The 16,840-nt window shown below is 42.9% G+C and overlaps 1 protein-coding gene and 1 long non-coding RNA gene across 9 annotated transcripts in view; both read left to right on the top strand.

Moving 5' to 3' along the window:
- The window catches only part of BMAL2 (basic helix-loop-helix ARNT like 2), a 143,200-nt gene that overhangs the window by 756 nt on the left and 125,604 nt on the right, over window positions 1-16,840 (top strand). The gene's annotated exons all lie outside the window — the stretch shown is intronic.
- On the top strand, window positions 4,111-9,754 carry LOC132597916 (uncharacterized). The gene is made up of 4 exons (XR_009565421.2): window positions 4,111-4,237; window positions 8,296-8,453; window positions 8,997-9,056; window positions 9,539-9,754. It is a non-coding gene; the product is annotated as an uncharacterized lncRNA (long non-coding RNA).

Raw genomic sequence — 16,840 nt, 5'->3', positions numbered from 1 at the left:
TCACTTCTGTTCCCTTCTTCAAAAACTGCCCAGCGGCAGACGAGCGCGGGGAGGCAGGGCTCCCCGCACTTCGTACTCTCGAAAACCACAGATTGCACCGCAACAGCTCTCTGTCAGCGAGAGGCGGCTCTTGTGCCACTACAGCTTTAGGAAAGCCATCAGTGGAATTGGTTTGTTTCGTTTTATATTTCTTTGGAGTTTTTGTGACTTGAGCTGGAAGCGTTGCTACGTCTTTTTCCTCTCTTTGGTATTCACTGGCGGTCTCTTCCGTATGACTACTCATGTAATTATGGGCTGATCATAAAATATTTGTTACTTAAGACGAACAGGAGGCAGGAAAAAAAACCATAGAAATAGCTAAAGGAAGACTGGCAGAGAGAAGTTCAGGGAAGCAGTTTATTAAATTTCCACTTTCCTTTTGGAATATTGTGATGAGTTTAGATTGTTCTCTGAAATACAGCATCATGAGAAGAGGTGCTTTTGAAAAATCTAATACAGTTGTGGGGATTTGGGTCATGCAGAGATTTCTAAAATTCTGTCATGTGAATATTTGAAGTCTTTCTGGACGATATGAAGATGTGAGTAAGCACTGGTTTGAAAAGAGAAGGCATCGTTTTAAGCTCAGACATCCTCTCTGCTCTGGCTGTGACTGAACTCTGCCCTTTACTCTGTCACCTGGGTTAAGTTATTGCTATTTAGCCTTAGTTTCTTCATCTGTAAAATGGGGATAATTATAGTATCTGTCTTATAGAATAGTGACGATTAAAGGAGATATGAATATATTTAAATACCTATAAAGTGCTTAGCTCAGTTCTTGGGAAATAGTAAGTATGCCGTAAATATTAGATTAATATAGTTATTAATTTACAGCTTCAATTTGCTTTGTGAAAGTAATGAATCTCGTTTAGCCTATTAAGAAAGTGTTGTTGCACACAAGCTGAAATTGGCCAAATTGAAAGACTATTTGGGCTTTTCTGAAAAAAAGAGATGTGAAAATATACCTACTAATTCAAAACAGGGCTTTCACCAGGTAAGTCTTATGACAAGTATTTGGACAAAGTTTACTGATATTTAGCTGAATACCAGATGTTAACTTGGGAGTGGTCAACACTAATCTTTCTTAGGTAAGAGGAGCAAAGTTTCCATGGGGGCCGGAAGGGCCAGCATTTATTGAGGTCCTATTATGTACCAGGCATTGCATGAGGGAGACCTTCTGTGGCCTCACAGCAGCCCTGTGATGTAGGAGATATTATCTCCCTTTCATAGATGAGGTGAGAACACTGAGGCTGTAGCCAGAAATTGACAAACCTGAAGTTCAAATCTGTGACTACTGCCTGGGCTGCTCTCCTTTCTTTCCTGGCTGGCTGGCTGGTTGATGAGCAGTGTGCTCACTTCCAGACACCCTCTTTATCTAAAGAGGGAGAAAAAAAATATTGTTACAAGTTCTCCCATTCCTGGAGAAGAAAACTGAAACAAAACAGAATTCTCAATGTCAGAATCCAGGGCCATGGTTTTTTTCCCTGGCACAAAATCCTTGCAGATTCCTTTTTCCTAGGCGATTTGACATTCAGGCCCTCACGGTAAAATAAAAATCTGGGAATTCCCTGGAGTTCTGGTGGTTAGGGCTCTGCCCTTCCCCTGCAGGGGCCACGGGTTCAATCCCTGGTCAGGGAACTAAGATGCTGCATGCTGTGCAGCGGGGCCAAAAAAAAAAAATCTAAGACTGGTGTATGGAGAAACCTCCCCATGGTTTGGTTCCACTGCTGAAAAAACTGGGCGCCTGGTTTTGAAGATGGCCACCCGAAATCAGCTGGTACATAATTGCCTGCTCACTTGTTTTTGACAGGCTATGGTAAACACCAAGATTAAGCAAGCTGTCAAGTGCCTGGACGTCCTCCTGGTAACAGATTCCAGAATCCTTGGAGTTAGGAAGCAGCCAATCTTGGGGGAGCAGCACATTTCCCACGACTGACTGCCAGACTTGCTCTTCGGTCTAGGCATCTGAGGGGCAGCTTTCTCACCTTCCCTTCCCTCCACCCCTATCTTTTACCTTACCGTCCCATGTTCTCACCTGTGATGTTATCAGATCCAACTCTTTTGAGGTGTAGTTATAGTGGCTTAAGTTCATTTTTGTCATTCGTGACATCAAAAGTCATGTCTTAATCAACTTTGTATAAACTCCTTTTCCTGGCCTAGATCCTTAGGCAAAGTTTCAGCCTGACGTGCATTACTCAGGATAAACCAGGATGGACTAAAATTACTTTTCACATGTTTTAGGTTAAGGAAAGGGAGAGGAAAAGAGAGAAGGGGGAGGAGGAGTGAGGAGAGGAGGGGTGGAGTAAAGAGAGAGGAGGAGAGAGAGAGGGAAGTAGCCGGGTAGAAAGGGTGTAAAGGGGAGGACAGAGGGGGAGGAGACGAGGGAGAACGAGGCGGAGGAGGGAATGGGGAAGTAAGAAAAGGAGCACTGGGGGAAAGGGGGGAGGGCTGAGGAGGGATGGAGGTGAGGAGAGATGGGGGAGAGAAGGAAGGGAGGGTAGGGACTGCCACCCATCAAAGTTTGACTCCAGGAAATATAAAAAGAAATTTAATGTTTAAAATATATGGGAGGGCTTCCCTGGTGGCGCAGTGGTTGAGAGTCCACCTGCCGATGCAGGGGACGCGGGTTCATGCCCTGGTCCAGGAAGATCCCACATGCCGCAGAGCGGCTGGGCCCGTGAGCCATGGCCGCTGAGCCTGTGCATCCGGAGCCTGTGCTCTGCAACAGGAGAGGCCACAACAGTGAGAAGCCCGCGTACCGCAAAAAATAAAAAAAAATATGGGAAAACCAAAATATTTGTAAATACAGTGATTTCAGTGTACTTTTTTCCTTGTGGAAAGACTTCCTGGTTCTAAAAAGCATGATCTTTTTCTGTGCAGTGAACATTGATTAGAGCATCCTTTCAAAACCTCTCCCTTTACATAATGTTCAGGACATCATAACCAAGGTGATAACATTTCATTCTATAGCCCTGACTTCAGTTGCCCCATTGAGCTGAAGACCTGCAGATTTCCACCACGACAGCTGAGTAACACAGGTGCCTGGGATCTGGGTCAGCATCAGCATCACCAGTGGCTCAGTGAGCCAGGTGCCCCACAGGAGACAAGTGTACCTGAGCCATCTGCCTTTGCTTTGAGACAGTGATTTCTTGCTCTGGTTTTTGCAAGTCTGCTGTATGGAGTGGCTCCCCCCAAATCTCAGCCCTTCTGTACCCCCTGCTTCACCCAATGCCTCTTTCCTTCCAGGCGGCAGGAGGCTCTGAGAGCTTAGAAGAACGTACAATTTAAGCTTAGTGGAGCTGCGACCCCAGGTGAAAGATGTTCTCTGCAGTAGTGTGTAGTGTTTCTGGATAGTTACTGCTAATTTATGAAGCACTTGGCTGTACACGCTCCCCGCCCTGTTTTCTTCTCTTACTCGAGTGAAGTCACATTTACTGGTCTCTGACACATAGTGTTATATCACTTTAGGCTATAATATCTCGTTTACTCAGCCTGCAATTTTTAACCTTAAAATATTTTAAAACTAATTAAAATATTTAAATCAGTCCAGTTATATAATGTTAAAATTCTCATTTGAAAATACTTAAATGTTGGTTGGCATGATAAGAAATTTGTCATTTATCTAAGTAAATTAGTATTTCGTTTCTCTAGTCTTTAATCTTATGATTTAAATCTCTAGATAGTGTCTTTACAGAGAGAGAAAAACAAAGAAGACTGAAGGAAAAGGACATAGAGACTCATTCTTCCTCTTAACATGGTTTGCATGATAGGATACTTACAATTGAGGGTCAAGATGATTGCTATAAAACAGCAATTTCCAATACATTCCAAATGTTTTACTTACAATATTTTATTAATATTTTTACTTAGGTAAGAAGCATGCTTTACTGTATATTCTGAGCCTATTACAGGGAAAGTAGAGAAGCATCGATCAACTTTCTCTTCCAAAACATCTCCACTGTGTCTCCCTTACACGTACTAGACTCAGTTATGTGCCTTTCCCCATACGGTTTAAACGGTCCCACGTCCAGGCCTCTGCTTAGGCTGTTCACTGCTCCTGGACTGTCTTGCCCTCTCTCCAGATGGGCCTGTAGGAGTCTTGAGGGCCGAGCTCAGGAATCACTATGTTTCATCCGCCTGTGGAGCAGAAGATCTGGTGTAGGAAAATCAGCACAAGCTTTGGAGCCAGGCCATTGGGAATGTGAGTGCGAGTTTATATACTAGCTATGTGACCTCAGCCAAATTATTTAACTGCTCTGAGCCCCAATTTCCTCATCTATAGAATGGGGGTTAAAAATTTACCTTGGAGAGTTATGGTGAATTAAATGAGATGATTCCAAACTGTATAGTGAAATCTGATGTTCAACAAATGATTTTTCTTCTTCTCCTCATGAACCCTTCCCAGAACTTCCCTCATCCCTAGATGGAAATGATTCTCCCCTTCTATTTCCACACTGTAGATTTTGGTGTGCCTATGAGAACATTTGTGCCTGCGTGCCACGGCATATGTACGCATCTTAGCTCCATCCTTGGGTGGCACATTCCTAGGAGAACAGGGTTGGTTCTTGATCATCTTTACAGTCTTCAACTCCTCGTACCTATTAAGTACCTAATCAAGTTTTATCGATTTTAAGTGAATATTGGTTTGAGGTACAGGCAGGGCTGGTTCATTCACAAAGTATCCATTCAGTACGTACTTACTACTGTTCCAGGCAAACAGAGATAAAGAAATGGATAAATCAAGCAAAAGGGTTAAAGAGCTTATAAGATGTATTAGGCAAGGTGAAAAGCCTGATGTGTCGTGTAAGATAGACCTTAGCAAAATCTATAGTTTAACTGCTAGGAGTGAGCCTCCTCACCCAAAGTTGGGAAAAATTATACCTAGTTTGTGGGGGAGGGACTCAGAGAAGGCTTTTAGAGAAGAGGTCAAGTTTAGTATTGGTGACTAGACAACTCTTGTTTAGCAGCCCAGAAGAGGGTCCTCCAGGACAGAGACTAGGCATGGATGTGGAAAATTGTCAGTGATGTGCTTGGAAAAACTGTTGCTAAGATCCTTTGGGTCTGGCCAGGAAAAGTGGAAAAGGAAGAACTGGCCTGTCGTTGTCTTGTTAGTGCCATCGAGGGCTTCCACTCCCACGCCTGTGATGTGGCAGGACAGTTAACACAGAAAGCCTGAGTTACAGCCTGGTGATTTGCCTTCTCTCCAAAAGGAAAGATCCATGTAGCTTCTTTTGGGTCCCTGGCCAGCAAGAGAGCGTTTGTATCACCCTGAAAGGCTACTTGTGGCATGTTTCTGATCAGAAAGAAAAAAATCAGAGATCCTGGTTCTCGGCAGATGATTAGTTGTATGGTCTTAGCCTTCACTCCAAGTGCACCTGGGACACTACTTTCTCTCATCCTCTTTTCCCTGAAAAAAAGTAGCTGCTTATATCTTTAAATCCATTTCACATTCTTTCTTCTGAAAAGCCTCACTAGTGCTATTTCATTTATTCCCATTGCAGCCAGTTGAGAAGCAGGTTTCTGGACTTGCATCCTCTGTTCAATGTAATGACCTATGTTGTTCCACTGTCCCCGTCGCTGATGTGCCCCTCCTATGGACATGTGCTCCTGGCCTGATCTCAGACCCTTCCCGTGCAGCTGCACGGGACAGGGCTGCACCAGGCTCTCAACCTTGACTTCCAAAACAAACAGTGAAGATTTATAAACCAAAAGGAATCCATTGCCAGGCAAGTCAGAACATGTTCCTAATGTGAAAAGAGCACTCCTGGAAACACCTGTGTGTGATAACATCAGAAGATGTTCTTATTTTGATTCAGACACCGTGCAGAGGATCTCTGGCTTAGAAGTTACTTGAAAGCAGAAGCTCTTATATATATATCAAAATACCTCTGCATCTTTTTTTCTTAGGAGAGGAGAATATAGGGAGAAGAGGTTGTTGTTGAGCTAGACGGTACCAAAGCCGTATGTATTTTATAGAAATACAGATTGTGAAAGAGAGATCAGCATACCATGAGCAGAACTGAAATTGAATGCTTTTCACAGCAGAGATCAATATATGTTTAAAGGCATAGAAGATAGTGAAGATTAGTAATTGTTTTGTCAAAATCTAGAGAATAGTTTTTACTGAAAAAGTTGAACGCAGTCTCCGGCTCTACATTTGTCTTTCTTCCCAGCTCCCTGGTTGGAGTATTGGATTTCCTCTCTGAGTTACGTGGTACCCAAAGGTAGGCAGTGCTTACACTACCAGGGAGACAAACCGTATTGCATTGTAGGGAGGCCATCTCTTCTGGAATGAGTCATCCAGACAACAGCACTGACCTAGAAAAGAGAGACCAGACTCAATTTTCCAGGCATCATGGCGCTAGTGGTTTCTTTAGGACAATTCTCTTTTCTTTACTTTTCATCTTGAGTTCACATAGAGCTTTTGGCTTGTCAGTTCCTTTCAGCAGCAGTAACCGTTGCCACCTCCGGGATATGTGGTCGCAAACCAAGCAGCCAGATCTTAGAAGGACGTTCGAATTCACACCTCAAATTTTAGAAGACGTCTAGGCTGAATTCTTTATCAAGAGGTTTTAAAATAATTTTTTGTTAGCTATTCGTTTAGGAAGAGCCCGAAGGCAGCTTTAGATTCTAATCATCATTATAACTATGGTATGTTATCTGTAGATAATATTGAAGTCATAAATGTCATGTTGGGTTTTATTACTTTTAAAACTCATACTGTGTTTCAGTTTTAGGACTTCAGCGTTTTCCTGTTGCAGTGGCAGTGCTTCCCGCTCCACCCCCTTTTAAAGGGTCTCCTTCTTTCTAGACTAATCACCATTGGGTGAAGAGATACACAAATATTTTTGTGCACACTGACAAATTTTTTTTTCCCCAAAGTTAACTGAAGGTGTCTTACTTTGTTGATACTTTAGATGTGAAGAACCATGATATGTTTTGTAGGTTCTGTATCAAATTTTGCATATCAAATCATACCTGACTAATATTACTCATGATAATAGCCTACACTGTGTTTCCTATGTACTATGCCAGCGTTGTATCTTCCTGTGTAACAATGCTGTGGGGTAGCCCATCAAAATCTAAAGATGTTTCTGTGACTTTAGGAGAAAGCAGCTGATACTGAAAATGCTGAACCCCGCATTCTTATGCATGAGGATCAGTCAGGCCTGGACCAGGTTAGGGGAACTTTCTGTCTCAGTGTGGAACAAATTCTGAATGAACTGCTTTTTCTTGCTTTTGCCATCCTGGATGAGGTTATAATGCCTCTGGAAGATTGGCCTTTTCTGCAACAGGCGTCGTCAGGGAAGCATTCTTAGGTGCTTATATCACTCTGATTATATTCTGCATCATAACTGCGTGGTTTCCCGTGACTCCGATTTCCTTCGAGTCATTCTGGGTGTTTCTCTTCCCGCTTTGCCCCATTTCAAAAGCTTAGCATGGATCATTCTCACTTTTTGGCTCTTCTAAAGAGTGAATAATTCTTAACCTTTATTGAGGATTTACTCTGTGCTAGTTGTCTAAATGCTTGACGTGGTATGATTCACGAATCTTCAGCAAATCTATAAAGTTGGTACTATTATTGTTCCATGTTTCTGAGGAAGAAATTGAGACACAGAGATTTTAAGTACATTGCCCAAGGTAAAGTGTGCATAGTAAGTAGCAGAACCAGGATTTGAACCCAGGCAGACTGGCCTCCAGAGCTTTTATCCTTTTCTTCAAAGCCTGCTAGACCTCTGGATGAGGTACCATTTCTGTGATGTTCTGATGTCTAAAACTGAACTCCCGTTGGGAGGGAGTGTGGAACACTGGCCTACTTTTGGCTTTGGAAGAATGTGAACTCTTTCACCTAATAATTGTGTGATCTTTGGCATGTGTACCAGTCAGCGTTCAACCAGAGGAGCTGAACCAGTAGGAGATATGTATATTAAGAGATTTATTACAAGGAATTGGCTTATGCAAATGTGGGAGCAAACCAGGCAAGCCTGGAATTCGTAGGATGGGCCATCAGAAAAGGCAGGCTGGAGCTCTCAGGCACAGGCCGAAGCAGCTGTCCGTAGGCAGAGTTTCTTCTTCAGGGACGCCTCAGCTCTGTTTTTAAGGCCTTTCAACTGATAAAATCAGGCCCACCCATATCATCTAGGATAACCCTAGATAACCCTAGCCCTACTCTAACCCTGACCCTAATCTAGGACAGTCACCCCTATTAATGTCAACTGATTATAGAGTTTAATCACATCTACAAAATACCTTCAACAGCAACACTTAGATTCGTATCTGACTGAGTGAATTGAGGACTGTAGCCAGCCAAGCTGACATGAAAGACCGCGGCAGCAAGTTACTTCATTCCTCTGAGGCTGTTTCCTTGTACACTAAACCATCGCCATAGGGCTGTTGTGAGGATTGTACGAAGTAAGGTATGTAAAGGTCACGGTGCCTGGCGTGTAAAGATTCAGCACAAGATTATTTAACTGGTGGTGGTGGTGGAAGTGGGGATGCTGACAGCAGCAGCAGCTGTGATCTCGCCCAGCATAGTGACTTAATCCCCTTTCCTGTCACTCTCCTGACCAGTCTGGTTTACTGCAGGGAGTGCTGCCTAACTGATGTTCCTGCCGAAAATCTCTTCTCATCCGTTTTTTTGCTCAAGACTATATTGGAGAATTAAAGTAGCTCACTACTCTCCATCTTTGAAAAAAATGTCTTACTGCAATCCAGGCTCACTGTGTTTATAGCTTTCCTCAGTATATTACTGCAGTAGTGTGCTCCCTCCCCCAAAAGCGCTACCCACCGCTTGCTTGCTAAAAGCTCGCGGGAGGGAGGACTGCCTTCCCCAGTGGCAATGAGTGCTTTTGTTTTTGTTTTTGAATTTCTGTAGTGATTGAGAGTGGGACATGCATGAGAACTGTTTCTCCAAAAGAGGCTACTGTATTTAAGTTCTGTTTCTTTTATTGAAACTGTAGTGTAACACACAGCTGGGCATCTTGTTTCACACTCTGAGCCTCAGTTTCCTCAACTGTAAGGTGAGTGAATTGGACAGGATAATGTCTTTTGTTCCCTTTCCCTCCTCTTAATCTTTTATTGCAAATTAAGAAAATCAGGTGTATATTTTTAGGGTTTTATATTTTATAGTAACTTTTATCTTTTTGAGCAAAAGTTGTTTGTTTTTTTCCAGATCAAAACAGATACTTAAAAGGCAGTACTTTTGAATATAGGTCAATCAAACAGTAGTTGAATCAAATAGTAAATAAAGAATTAGCCAAGAGAATCTTCCACTTCCCCACTCTATCAGATGAGAAACAACTCATTAACAAATGAACGAACTTAGGAACTGTTAAAAGTCTATAGGAATAACATCTTTGGCGTTGAATGTCATACACCAAGCGAGTGGGCTGTGAACCTTAACATTTAAGATCACGTTCCAGATTTTATTCATTGAAATGCGTAAATGATGCTTTTTCCCAATAATTTGTCCTTTTTTTCCATTTCACCGCACCCCCAGCAGCACTCAAGCCTTTGGTTAATACCTGGTAGAATCCCAGGTATTACAGGAGGATCGATCAGATTTCCAGTTCCATGAAGGAGCGGTCTCTGGTCACCATCATATCTCAGCCCGAATCAACAGTTTAAAGTGAAGGCCCAGGGGCTTCCCTGGTGACGCTGTGGTTGACAACCTACCTGCCAATGCAGGGACGCGGGTTCGAGCCCTGGTCTGGGAAGATCCCACATGCCGCGCAGCAACTGGGCCCGTGAGCCACAGCTGCTGAGCCTGCGCGTCTGGAGCCCGTGCTCCGCAACAAGAGAGGCCGCGACGGTGAGAGGCCCGTGCACCGCGATGAAGAGTGGCCCCCGCTCACCACAACTAGAGAAAGCCCTCGGACAGAAACGAAGACCCAACGCAGCCAAAAAATAAATAAATAAATTTATTTTTTTAAAAAAGGCCCAATGTATAAAATAAAAGCTAATGCAGTCTTATACATAATGAAAGTATAATCAGAACGTTATCATTCAAAGTTCTACTCTCCTCTCTGTGGAGGTGACAATTCTTGGATGTTGAGTTCCGATTCACACCATACATCAAAGTATTTTTAGCCAAAGTATGTTCAGAAGAGAGCAACCAGGCTAGTGACAAGGCAACCTATGGGTAATATTTGAAAGAATCACATGGTTTGGCTTAGGGGAGAGAAGAATTTAGGACAAAAGCGTGAGATATTATGGTTGTCCACCAAAGTTTGAGGGGTTCTATACTATATACAAACTATCTGAGATGCCCCCTCCTTCCTGAAGCCTTCATGGAGTGCTGTGACCCAGAGTTCTCCAAAGATACCTTCCATTCCACCTTGTAGTTGGGTTATTCCTATACTTATCTGACTGAACTCTTTGAGGGTGAATGCCATGTCGTACTTATCCTTGCACCCTCTCTAGCTTCTAATGCAGTGCCTTGCACAGTAGTAAGTATGCAAGTACTTGCAACTGAATTGAAACTTATTAGACTCATCAGACATAGGGATGTTGGATAGAAATTACAGAGAGACTTTTTGGCTTTCCAAGAAGTAACCTTTTCAAATAATAAAAACATCTTAAAATTACATAGATTACTATGTAATCCATCGCACAACCCATTCATTAGAATGAATAAAGTTAAAAAGGCTGACAGTGCCAGTTGTTGGTGAGGATGGAGCAGCTGGAACTCTGAGATACTGCTAGTGGAAATGTGGAATGGCATAACCGCTTAGGGACACTGTGGCAGTTTCCCCAAAATGTAAACATGTACCTACCTTGCAACCCATGTTCTGTGTCTAAGTATTTACCCAAGATAAAGGAAAACATTTGTCTAAGCAGAGACTGGTACATGAATATTTGAAGCAGCCTTATTTACAATAGCCAAAAATTGGAAATAAGCCAAATGGTCATCAACAAATGAATTCCGTGGATACACAAAATATGATACCCACCCAAGGGGAAACAAATTGGCAATAAAACCGCACAACAACGTGGATGAATCTCAAAATCATTATGAGGGAAAGAGGCCAGACTCAAAAGGGTATGTCATATGATTCTATTTATATAAAATCTAGAAAATGCAAACAAATGGTTAAAAAACTAAAAGCAAGTCACTGTTTGCCTGGCATTGGGGTGGAGGGAAGGGCTTGGGGAAACCTTTTCCTGGTTTTTTCATGTCTTAATTTTATGGTGGTTTTTGATATGTAGAAATTTTAACTTTTTAATGTAATCATTTCTTTTGCGGTTTTTACCTTTGGCCTCATACTTTGAAAGTCCTCACTTTAAGGTTATGTAAATAGTCACATATTTTTTTCTTTATACTTTTATGATTTTATTTTCCTACATTTAACTCATTCATCCAGCACAAATTTATTTTGGTAAATAGCGGGAAATAGAGATCTAATATTTTCCAAATAGGTAAGGAATTGACCTAATACTAGTTAATTGAATAATCCGTCATTTCCTCAATTATTGAGTGTGGGTGGTATGTCAGGGATTGTTTTAAGGTGGGAATACAAACATGGTCCCTGCCCTCAAGGAGCTGTGTCTGGTGAGAGAGACTGACTAGTGACAAGATAATTACAGTGAAGTGGGATCAGCTCAATGATGGTATCAATTACAAGGTGCTACTGGATTACATAGGAGGGGCCCCAGTTAGGTGGCAGGTTTGGGGGGCAGTGGTCAGAGAGGGCTTCTTGTGGAGATAACATGTCTTGACAAGTAAGTTTATGTTAACCTGATCTGGGAACAGGGCATTCCAGGCATAAACATGCCTAGAGAAGCAGAGCCAGGGGGAACGTGACATGGCTGGGGACTGTCACTTAGTGCTTTGTGCCTGTTGCCTGGGTCACGAGTAAGAGAGCGGCATGCGGTGAGGCTCGTAGGGAGGCTGAAAAACTTTGTATTTCATGTCATCTTAAATTCAGCGGGGGGCTTCCCTGGTGGCGCGGTGGTTGGGAGTCTGCCTGCCGATGCAGGGGATGCGGGTTCGTGCCCCGGTCCGGGAGGATCCCACATGCCGCGGAGCGGCTGGGCCCATGAGCCATGACCGCTGAGTCTGTGCGTCCAGAGCCTGTGCTCCACAACGGGAGAGGCCACAGCAGTGAGAGGCCCACGTACCGCAAAAAAAAAAAAAAAAATTCAGCGGGGAGCTGTACACCTGAAACTAACATAACGTGGGAAGTCAACTATACTTCAGTTAAAAAAAAAATTCAGTGGGGAGCCACAGTTGAATTTTGAGCAGTGAAATGCAGTAGTCAAAGCCCTTGTGCAATGATCATACTGCTGGTGGTCTGCATATTGAGTAGCATACTGCTTTTTTCACAGCAACGATCACAGTTTTGAATTATGTGTTTGGTTATTGATGCATGTCTCACATTACCCTCTTCAGAAGCGGCGGGAGAAATTTCTTGTTTAATGATTATATGAGGATTTTCATGTGGAGATCTGAATTATCTGATACTATACTTCTGGTTTAATCTAGCTCTGTAGCTGCCCCTTAATTTGACTCAGACCTCAGTCATCTTTAACAGTTACATCATCATTCAATCTGACCGTTTGTGTGAGGGTAGAGAGAGGTGCACATCGGTATCCATTTAGATCTTTTACGTGGCCATAAGCCCATTATACCCAATTCAGATAAGTAATTAATGTCCTACCTACTATCTGTCCAGCAAAACTTCATAGATTCCAAGAGGCTTCAACATTTATCTCATTTTTTTTCGTATCAAAGCTCTGCAAGGGAACTCTAGTCGGCATCATAACCTCTAATTTTACAGATGAGGACTCCACAGAGAGGGTAAACCACTCCCCTGGAGCCACACAGTGAGGTGGGGAAGCTTGGACAGAAGTGCTCTTGGCTGTGCCTGGTTCGCTGCTCACGTGTGGGAAGCAGTGTTACTGCAGTGGGGGCTGAACTTGAGCTGGGCTCCATGAAGGCCATACAGTCAGGAGGTTCTTCCCTTAGGAGAATCGTCAGAAATCAGTACAGGCTGTCAGGTTACTTCGTCACTCCCCATGAAGAAGCAGTGCTTTGGGCAGACTGTGGCTATTGCCTGCCACAGACAACAGCCTTTTATGGACTCTGTGGTGTCACAGTTCTTTCCAAAGCATTAAACATTGTACCTGATGGGTGCTTTCAGTCGGTTATCCAGCGTGGCTGCCACTTTCAGAAATCAGAACAGTTACCTACTCTCCCTGCCTCCTCAACAAAGGGAGTCCTCTATAGGCAGGTAACGCTTGTGGAAAATTTCTTCTTGACTCTTCCTTAAATACTTCGCCAACAGACCTCTCTTCCACACACAGTTTAGGACAAGGGTCAGTCTGGACTCGTGTGCATTTGATTAGAAACTCCCTGTCGCTTCTCATAGGAAAACATTAAGATGTGCCATGAAAGTGGCTCAGTGTGTTCTCACATCTTCAGCAACAACAAGTTCATGGTGTCAGCAGTCTGTGTTTGCTCTTTGGGTTTAAAAAACAATATAAGAGAGAGTGGCATGGACATATATACACTACCAAATGTAAGGTAGATAGCTAGTGGAAAGCAGCCGAATAGCACAGGAGATAAGCTCGGTGCTTTGTGACCTCCTGGAGGGGTGGGATAGGGAGGGTGGGAGGGAGGGAGACGCAAGAGGGAAGAGATATGGGAACACATGTATATGTATAACTGATTCACTTTGTTATAAAGCAGAAACTAACACACCATTGTAAAGCAATTATACTCCAATAAAGATGTAAAAAACAAAAACATATATAAGGGCCGCATACATGACTCTTCAAATAGTGGTATAAATTTATCCTTTCAAAAAAATGCCCAAGGCTTGTGCATAACACAAAACTTCGGGGGGAATATTTATTTTTTCTAAATTAAAAAAATAGTATGTGTTAGTTGTAGAAAGTTTGAAAATTTTTATTTTCAAATAATTTTAAATTAAGGAAAATAAATGCATTCACCGTGTTCTTTATTTTCTGTATTCTGATGCTTTCACATGTGGGACCCTGCTGATTCGGGAGGGACTGCCCCTCCCAGGATCCGCCCACTGAGAGTAAACAACTTGCCCTGTGAGTGCGCTTGTCAAATACCACACCAGCCAATCCAGAGCCCACACCCCGCCACCTCCTTCATTGGGATCTCACACTCTGGGCTACTGTCTGCCTGTCCTAATTGCCCCTGGGCCAGGTACCAGACAAGGAGGGACAGCCCCGATGCCCCACAGGCTGCTGAAATCATTCAAACTAGCCCAAACTAAACCTGCTCAGTCTGTCTTGCCCATTCCTTCCCACAGAAACCACAGTAGAGACTCTTACCCACAGATGCCCCTCTCCCTCTGCCTCCTGACTGGCCCTGGTGCTTTCCCTTGTGGCCCCATGTGGCCTGGCATGCCCCCTCCTCCTGGGAACTGTGAGTAGCAGTCTACCTTTTTGTCTCCTGATCTGTTGGCCTTAGTGTACCTTAAATCTTCTATTAATATACTGTATTTTTAAACAATAAAGAAACATACAAAATTTAATGTTTCATATAGCATTTACTCTTTCATAAATAATTGGAAAACATTGTATTTAAAAGCGGCAGAGTGGTTCATCACATGGTTGCAGCCTAGTGTTTTAGTTGTTCCCTTGTTTGTTGATACCTTTAGGTTGTTTTTAGGTTTACACTGTTGACATATTTTAGTTCATTTCTATGTACATCTTTAATATTTTTAGGATAAACTCAAAGAAATAGAATTCTGGGTCAAAGGATATAAGTATCTTTGTGTCCCTTGATACAGTTTTCCAAATTGCATTTTAGAAAGGTTATGCCAGTTTTCATTCCCACCAGAAGTATATGAAACTGTGAGAGTGTCTCTCTTCTCACCTCTTCCCCTTCTTCAAGACTCCTTTGTGGGTACAATAATTTATTAGGATAAGTCAGTTTGATGGGGGAAAAACGTTTCTTTTCTCACTTCAGTAATTCTCAGGTGATCTGTAATGTGGTCAACCTAAATTTGAAGGAATGATCATAGTGGGGTTGTGGAAGCTAATCACTCTCTCCTGTATTTCAGAACTAGGAAGTGAGGTTGGCATTTATTTCAGCTTCACTGCCTCTTCCAGACGTTATTCCCCTTTGTCACTTAATGACAGGCATGCCTTGGAGATACTGCTGGTTTGGTTCCAGACCACTGCCATAAAGCTAATATTGCATTAAAGTGCGTCACAGGAATTTTTTGGTTTCCCAGTGCATATAAAAGTTATGTCTGTACTATACTATAATCTGTGCAATAGCAGTATGTGTAAAAAATGTACATACCTTAATTTTGAAATACTTTATTGCTAAAAAGATGCTAACCATCGTCTGAGCCTTCAGTGAGTCATAATCTTTTTGCAATAGCAACATCAAAGATCACTGATCACAGAGCACTGTAGCAAATATAATGATGAAAAAGTTTGAAATATGGCGAGAATTACCACAGTGTGATGCAGGGACATGAAGTGAGCTATTGGGAAAATGGTGTCAATAGACTTGCACTATGCAGGGTTGTCACAAACCTTCAATTTGTAAAAAACACAATATCTGCAAAGTGCAGTAAAACGAGGTGTGCCTGTACCTTCACTTAGGTTTTCTGTTTATTCACCCCTCTTCTATCCTTATTTTAATCATCTACCCACCTCCAGGATGCTGCCCCTTGTGTTCTTAGACATCTTCCTCTCCTGCCCATCCCCTGATGTCATCCTGGATGACTTTGGTCTTTCTTCTCTTCCCCAGAATACCCCGTCGTCACTGCACTGCAGTGCCCCCTGGGCATCTCTTACTTGGCCCTTGAATCAGCTGCAGATGCTTTACCTCTGAATCCCCAAGTCTGAACTTCTCCCTGCTGACCACGGTCTTGTATTTTTATGACTCTCCCACTTACACAAACATTCCATCCACCTGCCTGTTCTTTCAGCTCCTTTTTGGTGTCTCTTGCTTTCCTACCAGCCTGTACTCTGTGATGCACTATTTTACTACGTTGTCCCTTGAACAACAGCGGGGATTGTGGTGCCCTACCCTCCATGCAGTCAAAAATCCTTGTATAGCTTTACAGTCAGCTCTCTGTATCCATGGTTCCACATCCACACATTCAACCAACTGCCAACTGTGTAGTACCCTAGTACGTATTTAGTGAAAGAAATCCTTGTATAAGTGGACCTGTGCAGTTCAAACCTGTGTTGTTCAGCGGTCAATTGTAGGATGTTGTAGGCATCACTTATTCATTGTTCTTTTGACTTTCTGCATACTTCCCCTGCTAGTGACTGGCCTTGGGCAAGTAAAGCCACCTATTTTCTCTGCTTTGGTTCTCCAGCTTTTAGACTTCTTGCTACGTTTGAAATCAAGGCCAAGAGTATAAAATTTCCTCCTCCAGCCTACGCAGGAGAGGTGGCTCCTTCTGTGATGCTTTGATGCTGTATCTGAGATAAGTGGTGGTTGATCCTTAGGTGGGACCCTGATCCCCGTGTGGAAGGATCTTTGGCTTTCCCTGCTCATGCTTGGCAGCAAAGCCTTATTTTCCCAGCCAAGCCGGAAAGGGTTCAGTGAACAGCTCTGAGTACAATCTTCATTACAGAAATAAATAGGGACCCAGGTAAGAAGTGAGCCGTTCAGGTTGGACAAAGGTGGAATGCATTAGGATAAAAGTTGTAGCTTATGATGGGAAGACTAGTTCCTAGAAGAGAGAACAAATGTGCCCTCTGCCTTAGTGCTGATTGGCCAAGAAACAAAGGGGGCTGAAATGCAGTGCTAGGTAACTTCACTAGCTCCCTGCTACCTGGAAATAAAGCTCAGACTCCG

The sequence above is a fragment of the Globicephala melas genome, chromosome 10 (genome assembly GCF_963455315.2).
Source record: "Globicephala melas chromosome 10, mGloMel1.2, whole genome shotgun sequence".
Lineage (NCBI taxonomy): Eukaryota > Metazoa > Chordata > Mammalia > Artiodactyla > Delphinidae > Globicephala > Globicephala melas.
Note: the sequence above shows the minus strand (reverse complement) of the source record. Positions and strands in the feature narration are given on the sequence as shown.